Consider the following 9,993-nt stretch of genomic DNA (forward strand, 5'->3'; position numbering starts at 1 on the left):
GGTGCCAGTTCCAGCGTTTAACGCTGGGATTTCTGAGGGTGACTTTGAACGCCGGTTTGGGCCATCAAATCTTGGACAAAGTATGAACTATCATATATTTCTGGAAAGCCCAGGATGTCTACTTTCCAACGCCGTTGAGAGCGCGCCAATTGGGCTTCTGTAGCTCCAGAAAATCCACTTCGAGTGCAGAGAGGTCAGAATCCAACAGCATCTGCAGTCCTTTTTAGTCTCTGAATCAGATTTTTGCTCAGGTCCCTCAATTTCAGCCAGAAAATACCTGAAATCACAGAAAAACACACAAACTCATAGTAAAGTCCAGAAAAGTGAATTTTAACTAAAAACTAATAAAAATATACTAAAAACTAACTAGATTATACTAAAAACATACTAAAAACAATGCCAAAAAGCATACAAATTATCCGCTCATCAGTCACCCAAAAATCACCGATCGGTCGGACGACCTCCCCACGCTTAAAAGTTTGCACTGTTCTCATTTCATTCAAAGATGAGCTAGGGGGTAACTTTTCGGATTGCCACCTTCAGCTGGTGTGGATCAACCGGCTGCTGCGTCTTTTTTCTTCTACTTCCCTTTTTGCTATTGGTTGGTCATCCTAAAATATAGTAAACATGATATTAAGACAAATAAATGCAAAAGCAAGGAAGCATGGATTGTTGGAAAGAGGTAAGAATCACTAAAATGAAGTGAGTGAATAAGTTTGTGACATGAAAGAAACAAATGTGTGAATTTTATGTCACAATTACACAAAAGAAACACTCACTTCACTCATTCTAGTATGCTTGATATACTTTAATGGGAGCTTGTAAGTTAAAGCCAACAAACAAGTAATAAATAAGCCTAGAAGCATTCAAGCAATAACGAAGCAATTGTGAAATGGATAATGAATGGACATAGATTAGTGTGCAAGGAAACTTAATAAACAAAATTAAATATAAAACTTACACATCAATCAATGGCACACTTTGAATTTCGTTCAAAATACCTAATTGACATAGAAGGTGGAAGACTGATGAGCGGATATTTTATATGCTTTTTGGGGGTAATTTCAGAGTATCTTCAAAAGGTAAAATAGCAATTGATTGAATTCACAGAGTTACAGGGAAATTTGGAAGCTCACTGGCATGAAAAAGCCAGTAAGAAACGTTTTGGGCGTTGAACGCCCAAAAGAAGCACCCACTGGGCGTTCAACGCCAGTAAGGGTAGCCATCTGGGCGTTAAACGCCAGAAAGGAGCATCTTCTGGGCGTTGAACGCCAGAAAGAAGCACCTTCTAGGCATTTAACGCCAGATTGACAGCATCCTGGGCATTCAGAAAAATGCCCAGTGACAAAGGACTTCCTGGCGTTCAACGCCAGAAAGAAGCAACAGTTGGGCGTTGAACGCCCAAGAGAAGCAACAATCGGGCGTTAAACGCCCAAAACATGCAGCAGTTGGGCGTTTAACGCCAGGATGGTGGGGAGGAGGTAAAATTCGTTTTTCTTCAAAAATTTTCTAATTTTTATGTTTCAATTCATGATTTCTTGCATAAACATATTTCCAAATATCATCCTTCAATTCCAAAAATTTTAATCCTAATTTCTAAAATCTCTAATTTCTGAAATCCCTTTTCCAAAGATTTTACATGCATCTTCATCCATAAAGACAAATGATTTCCAATCCAATCCAATTTTTTTAAGTTTTTCAAAATTTAATTATCTTTTAAAATCTTTTTCAAATTAAAAATTCAGATTTATTTCGGATCTTTTTAAATTATATCCTTTTCTTATCATATTTATCTTTTATAAATCATATCTCTTATCTTATATCTTTTTCTATTTTTCGAATACCCACCCCCTCCCTTTAAATTCACTTTCAGGGAAGTTCTTAACTAAAGAACATTCAGACCATTACTACAAAATAATGAGTCTAAGATCAGTAATCCCGGAAGTCAAGTTCGATCTGAAAGAAGATGAATATCCAGAGATCCAAGAACAAATTCGAAACAGGAACTGGGAAATCCTAGCTAATCCTGAAACGAAAGTGGGAAGGAATATGGTTTAGGAGTTCTATGCAAATCTATGGCAGACAGACAGGCAAAGAATAATTGGAGCTGCCCTCTATGATCATCGGACCTTAGTCAGAGGAAAGATTGTTCATACCCATCCTGACAAAATCAGGGAGATCTTTAAGCTCCCTCAACTAAAAGATGACCCAGACTCCTTTAATAGGAGAATGATGAGGGTAAATAAAGGCTTGGACAAGATTCTAGAGGATATATGCATCCCTGAAACCAGGTGGACCACCAGCACGACTGGCATCCCAAATCAACTCAAAAGAGAAGATCTCAAACCAGTAGCCAGAGGCTGGCTGGATTTCATTGGGCATTCTATATTGCCCACCAGCAACTGTTCTGAAGTTACTATTGCAAGAGCAGTGATGATTCACTACATCATGTTGGGAAAAGAAGTAGAAGTCCATCAACTGATCTCGTGTGAACTATACAAAATAGCAAACAGGAATTCCGAGGATGCCAGATTGGCCTATCCAAGCTTAATTTCTATGCTCTGCAGAGATGCTGGAGTGAAGATGGGAATAACAGAGTATATCTCAGTTGAAAGGCCAATCACTAAAATATCAATGGAAAGACAACAGCTGCAGGATGATCCAATCAAGAGCAGAGCACAGGAAGTCCTCCCAGAACTTCCTCAATTCGAATATTGGGAACATCTTGAGGCATCTATTTCCAAATTGCAAGAAGCTATGAACCAAATAAAGGATGAACAGAACAATCAAAGTAGTATGCTTTGCAAACTGCTTAAGGAACGGGAAGAGCAAGGGCGTGATTTAAGGGAGCTGAAGCGCCAGAAATTAATCCTTGAAGGACCAAGCACCCCACAGATTAGAGGAACATCTACTTCTCAAAACACAGGTTGTTGAGTTCTAATTTTAGCTTTAACTCTGTGATAGTGTTATTATAATTTATTTCTCTCATCATCATCAGGCATGAATAAAATAGTAGATAATTAGAATAAAGAAGTAATTTATTTTTTCGAGTTCTTAATAATAAAAATTATAATTAACTATATGTGGTGGCAACACTTTTTGTTCTCTAAATGAATGCTTGAACAGTGCATAATTTTTATCTTGAATTTTTTGAATATTGGCTCCTGAAAGAATGAGGAACACGAAAAATATTATTGATGATCTGAAAAATCATGAATTTGATTCTTGAAACAAGAAAAAGCAGTGAAATTTTTTTTTACAAGAAATCATTGGATCAAGAAAAGGAATAAAAGCCAACAGCCCTTAAAACCAAAAGGCAAGGGTGAAAAGGATCCAAGGCTTTGAGTATCAGTGGATAGGAGGGCCCAAGGAAATAGTTCCAGGCCTAAGCGGCTAAATCAAGCTATCCCTAACCATGTGCTTGTGGCATGCAGGTCCAAGTGAAAAACTTGAGACTGAGTGGTTAAAGTCGTGATCCAAGGCAAAAAGAGTGTGCTTAAGAGCTCTGGACACCTCTAACTGGGGACTTTAGCAAAGCTGAGTCACAATCTGAAAAGGTTCACCTAGTCATGTGTCTGTGACATTTATATATCTGGTGGTAATACTGAAAAACAAAGTGCTTAGGGCCACGGCCAAGACTCATAAAGTAACTGTGTTCAAGAATCAACATACTACACTAGGAGAATCAATAATACTATCTGAATTCTGAGTTCCTATGGATGCCAATCATTCTGAATTTCAAAGGATAGAGGGAGATGCCAAATCTATTCAAGAAACAAAAAGCTACAAGCCCCGCTCATCTAATAAAAATCTGAGCTCCATTTAAAACTCTAAGATATTATTACTTCTTAATTTCTTTTCATCCTATTTTATTTATCTAGTTGCTTGAGGACAAGCAACAGTTTAAGTTTGGTGTTGTGATGAGCGGATATTTTATACGCTTTTTGGGGGTAATTTCATGTAGATTTTAGTAAGTTTTAATTAGTTTTTAATAAAATATTATTAGTTTTTAGGCAAAAATCATATTTTTGGACTTTACTATGAGTTTGTGTGTTTTTCTGTGATTTCAGGTATTTTTTGGCTGAAATTTAGGGAGTTGAGCAAAAATCTGAGTTAGGCTGAAAAAGGACTGTTGATGTTGTTGGATCCTGACCTTCCTGCACTCGGAATGGATTTTTTGGAGCTACAGGAGTCCAATTGACGCGCTCTCAATGGCGTTGGAAAGTAGACATCCAGGACTTTCCAGCAATATATAATAGTTCATACTTTGCGCGAAGATAGATGACGTAACGCCAGTTTCATGCTGCTGTCTTGCGTCCAGCGCCAGAAACAGGTTACAAGTTGGAGTTCAGCGCCCAAAACACGTTACAACCTGGCGTTCAACTCCAAAAACAGCCCAAGCACGTGAGAAGCTTTAGTCTCAGCCCCAGCACACACCAAGTGGGCCCCAGAAGTGGATTTCTGCACCAATTATCTTAGTTTACTTATTTTCTGTAAACCTAGGTTACTAGTTTACTATTTAAACAACTTTTAGAGACTTATCTTGTACCTTATGACATTTTCAGATCTAAATTATACACTCTTTGGCAGCATGAGTCTCTAAACTCCATTGTTGGGGGTGAGGAGCTCTGCAGCGTCTCGATGAATTAATGCAATTACTCTTATTTTCCATTCAAACACGCTTGTTCTTATCTAAGATGTTCATTCGCGCTTAATTATGGAGAAGGTGATGATTCGTGACACTCATCACTTTCCTCAATCCATGAACGTGTGCCTGACAACCACCTCCGTTCTACATCAGATTGAATGAGTATCTCTTAGATTCCTTAATCAGAATATGCGTGGTATAAGCCGGATTGATGGCGGCATTCATGAGAATCCGGAAAGTCTAAACCTTGTCTGTGGTATTCCGAGTAGGATTCTGGGATTGAATGACTGTGACGAGCTTCAAACTTCTGAAGGCTGGGCGTTAGTGACAGACGCAAAAGAATCAATGGATTCTATTCCAACCTGATTGAGAATCGACAGATGATTAGCCATGCTGTGACAGAGCATTTGGACCATTTTCACTGAGAGGATGGGAAGTAGCCATTGACAACGGTGACACCCTACATAGAGCTTACCATGGAAGGAACCTTGCGTGTGGGAAAAGGATTTCAAGAAAAAGTTAAAATTCAGAGGACAAAGCATCTCCAAAACTCCAACATATTCTCCATTATTAAAGTAACAAGTATTTATTTTATGCCCTTTTTACTTTATACGAGGCTAAAGAACCCTATTGGTATCCTGACTAAGATTAATAAAATAAACATAGCTTGCTTCAATCCAACAATCTCCGTGGGATTCGACCCTTACTCACGTAAGGTATTACTTGGACGACCCAGTGCACTTGCTGGTTAGTTGTGCGGATTGCAAAAAGTGTGATTGCAATTTCGTGCACCAAAGACATGGGTGCTATGCAATTTTTGAAAATAGAGAAATAGAGGTGAAAATTAATCACATAGCAAGCATGGTCCATAAAGATTAAAAAGCTCAAAAAATGCAATTAGGTAAGCTTATAATCCAATTTCACAATTCCAAAATCTCAATGCATGAACTTGGTGACGTAAATAAAGATTAATCACTAATGAGCGGATATTTTATACGCTTTTTGGCATTGTTTTTACGTAGTTTTTAGTACAATTTAGTTACTTTTTAGTATATTTTTATTAGTTTTTAAGAAAAATTCATATTTCTAGACTTTACTATAAATTTGTGTGTTTTTTTGTGATTTCAGATATTTTTTGGCTGAAATTGAGGGACCTGAGCAAAAATCTGATTCAGAGGCAGAAGAAGGACTACATATGCTGTTGGATTCTGACCTCCTTGAACTCGAAATGGAATTTTTGGAGCTACAGAAGTCCCAATGTCACACTCTCAATTGCGTTGAAAAGTAGACATCCAGGGCTTTCCAACAATATATGATAGTTCATACTTTGCCCGAGTTTAGATGACACAAACTGGCATTTAACGCCAGCTTTCTACCCTATTCTGGCGTTAAACGCCAGAAACAAGTTGCAAAGCAGAGACAAACGCCAGAAACAAGTTACAAACTGATGTTTAACTCCAAGGAAGACCTATACATGTGAAAGATTAAATGCTCGGCCCAAGCACACACCAAGTGGGCCCGGAAGTGGATTTCTGCATCATTTACTCATTTCTATAACCCTAGTAACTAGTTTAGTATAAATAGAACCTTTTACTATTGTACTCAGATCATCTTGGGACTTTTAGAACATCTTTTGATCATCTTTTGATCTCTTGATCACGTTTTGGGGGGCTGGCCTCTCGGCCATGCCTAGACCTTGTTCTTATGTATTTTCAACGGTGGAGTTTCTACACACCATAGATTAAGGTGTGGAGCTTTGTTGTTCCTCGAGTATTAATGCAAAGTACTATTGTTCTTCTATTCAATTCATGCTTATTCTTATTCTAAGATATTCATTCGCACACAAGAACATGATGAATGTGATGATTATGTGACGCTCATCACCATTCTCACTTATGAACGCGTGATTGACAACCACTTTCGTTCTACATGAAGACAAGCTTGAATGTATATCTCTTGGGTTTCTAATCAACGATTCACATCGACTCCCCTCTGACAATGGGGCATCTGAATCCGAGATTGGAGTCTTCGTGGTATACGCTAGAATCCATTGGCAGTATTCTTGAGATCGGAAAAGTCTAAACTTTGTCTGTGGTATTCCGAGTAGGATCTGGGATGGGATGACTGTGACGAGCTTCAAACTCGTGACTGTAGGGAGTGGTGACAGATGCAAAAGGATAGTAAATCCTATTCCTACATGATCGAGAACCAACAGCTGATTAGCCATACGATATCTATGCATGGTATTTTTCATCCGAGACGAGCAATCCGACAGTTGATTAGCCGTATAGAAACCGTAGAGGACCCTTTTCACTGAGAAGACGGGAAGTAGCCATTAACAACGGTGACACCTAACATACAGCTTGCCATGGAAACGAGTATGAAGGATTGGATGAAGGCAGTAGGAAAGCAGAGATTCAGAAGGAACAATGCATCTCCAAACGCTTATCTAAAATTCTCACCAATGAATTACATAAGTATCTCTATCTTTATTTTACGTTTCATTTATCTTTTAATTATTAAAACTTCATAACCATTTGAATCCGTCTGACTAAGATTTACAAGGTGACCATAGCTTGCTTCAAGCCGATAATCTCCGTGGGATCGACCCTTACTCACGTAAGGTTTATTACTTGGATGACCCAGTGCACTTGCTGGTTAGTTGTGCGAAGTTGTGAAAAAGAGTTGAGATTACAATTGTGCGTACCAAGTTGTTGGCGCCATTGAGATCATAATTTCGTGCACCAAGTTTTGGGCGCCGTTGCCGGGGAATGTTCGAGTTTGGACAACTGACGGTTCATCTTGTTTCTCAGATTAGGGAATTTTCTTCTTGTTTTAACCATTACTTTATTTTCAAAAGTTTTCAAAAATATTTCAAAAATTTTTCTTCTTTTTCATTTTTCCAAAATTATATTCGTAAAACCAAAAAAAATTATGAAATCATAAAAACTCAAAAATATTTCATGGTTCTTGTTTGAATCTAGGGCCAAATTTTAAGTTTGGTGTCAATTGCATGATTTTAATTGTCTTGCAATTTTTGAAACACATGCATTGTGTTCTTGATGATCTTCAAGTCGTTCTTGATGAATTGCCTTGTTTGATCTTCATGATTTATTGATTTGCACTGCATGATGTTCTACATATGCATTCTTGCATTCATATGGCCCAAACATGAGAAAGCTCTAAGTTTGGTATCCTCCATGTTTTCTTTCATTAAGAAAACTGAATTCTTGATGTTCATCTTGATCTTCAAGATTGTTCTTGGATGTTCATAATGTTTCGACTCATTTTGTTGTTTTTCAAAATTGAAAACATATATTCTTGAATAAAGGATTTAGCAAAATAAAGATCCAAGAACATAATGTAGAGGAATTATAGAGAAAAAGCTAGGCGTTCAAAATGTCCAGTGGAAAACTGGCGTTTAAACGCCAGCCAGGGTACCTGGCTGGGCGTTTAAACGCCCAAACCATGCAGCAATTGGGTGTTAAATGCCTAAAACATGCAGCTCCTGGGCATTTAACACCATGATGACGCAAGGAGAGGAATTTTGTTTTTAAATCAAATCTTTTTCAAATCTTCATATTTTTTCAAAATCAAATCTTTTTCAAAGTCATATCTTTTCAAACATATCTTTTTCAAAAATCAAATCTTTTCCTCATATGTTGAAAAATCTTGATTCAAAAATTTCAAGTTTGTTACTTTCTTGTTAAAAGAGATTCAATATTTGAAATTTAGAATCATATCTTTTAGTTTCTTGTTAATCAAGTCATTAACTTTTTAAAAGTCAAATCTTGTTAATTTTATCTTTTCAACTATATCTTTTTAAATCATATCTTTTTCAAATCACATTTTTTTAAATTCTAATTTCAAAATCTTTTTATAACTTCTTATCTTTTTCAACTTTATTTCCTATCTTTTTCAAAACCACAACCAATTTTTCAAAAATTTATTTAAAATTTTATTCTTTTTATTTTCAAAAATTCTCCCCCCTCTCTTATCTTTTTCTATTTAAACGCTAACATTCCTCCTCCATTGTCAATTCGAACTCCATTTCTCTTTGTGTGTTCGAATTCTTCCTTACCTACCTCATCCTTCCATTCTTGTTTTCCTCTGACACCTCAAGGAATCTCTATACTGTGACATAGAGGATTCCATATTTTCTTTGTTTTCTTCTCTTTCATATGAGCAGGAACAAAGATAAAGGCATACTTGTTGAAGCTGATCCTGAACCTGAAAGGACTCTGAAGAGGAAGCTAAGAGCAGCTAAAGCACAAAACTCTAAAGAGGACCTCACTGAAATTTTTGAAAAGGAAGCAGCAAAAGAAACAATTATGGCCGAACCAAACAACAATGCAAGGAAGATGATTGGTGATTTTACTACACCAACTTCCAACTGCTAGGGAAGAAGCATCTCAATCCCTGCCATAGGAGCAAACAATTTTGAGCTAAAACCTCAATTAGTTTCTCTACTACAACAGAACTACAAGTTTCATGGACTTCTATCAGAAGACCATTATCAGTTTTTAACTGAGTTCTTGCAGATCTGTGATACTGTTAAGACCAATGGAGTTGATCATGAGGTCTACAAGCTTATGCTTTTCCCTTTTGCAATAAGGGACAGAGCTAGAACATGGTTGGACTCACAACCTAGAGATAGCCTGGACTCTTGGGATAAGCGCTTGGACTCTTGGAATAAGCTGGTCATGGCTTTTTTAGCCAAGTTCTTTCCTCCTCAAAAGCTGAGCAAGCTTAGAGTGGATGTTCAGACCTTCAGACAAAAAGATGGTGAGTCCCTCTATGAAGCTTGGGAAAGATACAAGCAACTGACCAAAAAGTGTCCTTCTGACATGCTTTCAGAATGGACCACATTAGATATATTCTATGATGGTCTGTCTGAATTTTCCAAGATGTCACTGGACTACTCTACAGATGGATCCCTTCACCTAAAGAAAACGCCTGTAGAAGCTCAGGAACTTATTGAAATGGTTGCAAATAACCAGTTCATGTTTACCTCTGAGAGAAATCATGTGAGTAACGGGACGCCTCAAAAGAGAGGAGTTCTTGAAATTGATGCTCTGAATGCCATACTGGCTGAGAACCAAATATTGACCCAACAAGTCAATATGATCTCTCAGAGTCTGACTGGATTGCAAAATGCATCCAAGAGTGCTAAAGAAGCATCTTTCTGAAGAAGAAGCTTATGATCATGAGAACCCTGCAATGGCAGAGGTGAATTACATGGGTGAAGCCTTTGGCAACACCTATAATCCTTCATAGAAATATCATCCAAATTTTTCATGGAAGGATCAACAGAAGCAAGGCTTCAATAATAACAATGGTTGAAG

The 9,993-nt window shown here is 37.4% G+C and overlaps 1 non-coding gene across 1 annotated transcript; it reads right to left on the minus strand.

Moving 5' to 3' along the window:
* Positions 1–9,393: 9,393 nt before the first annotated feature.
* LOC127745921 (small nucleolar RNA R71) lies at positions 9,394–9,501 on the minus strand. The gene has a single exon (XR_008007544.1). It is a non-coding gene; the product is annotated as a small nucleolar RNA R71 (small nucleolar RNA).
* Positions 9,502–9,993: the final 492 nt, after the last annotated feature.

This window comes from Arachis duranensis, chromosome 3 (genome assembly GCF_000817695.3).
Source record: "Arachis duranensis cultivar V14167 chromosome 3, aradu.V14167.gnm2.J7QH, whole genome shotgun sequence".
NCBI classification, from domain to species: domain Eukaryota; kingdom Viridiplantae; phylum Streptophyta; class Magnoliopsida; order Fabales; family Fabaceae; genus Arachis; species Arachis duranensis.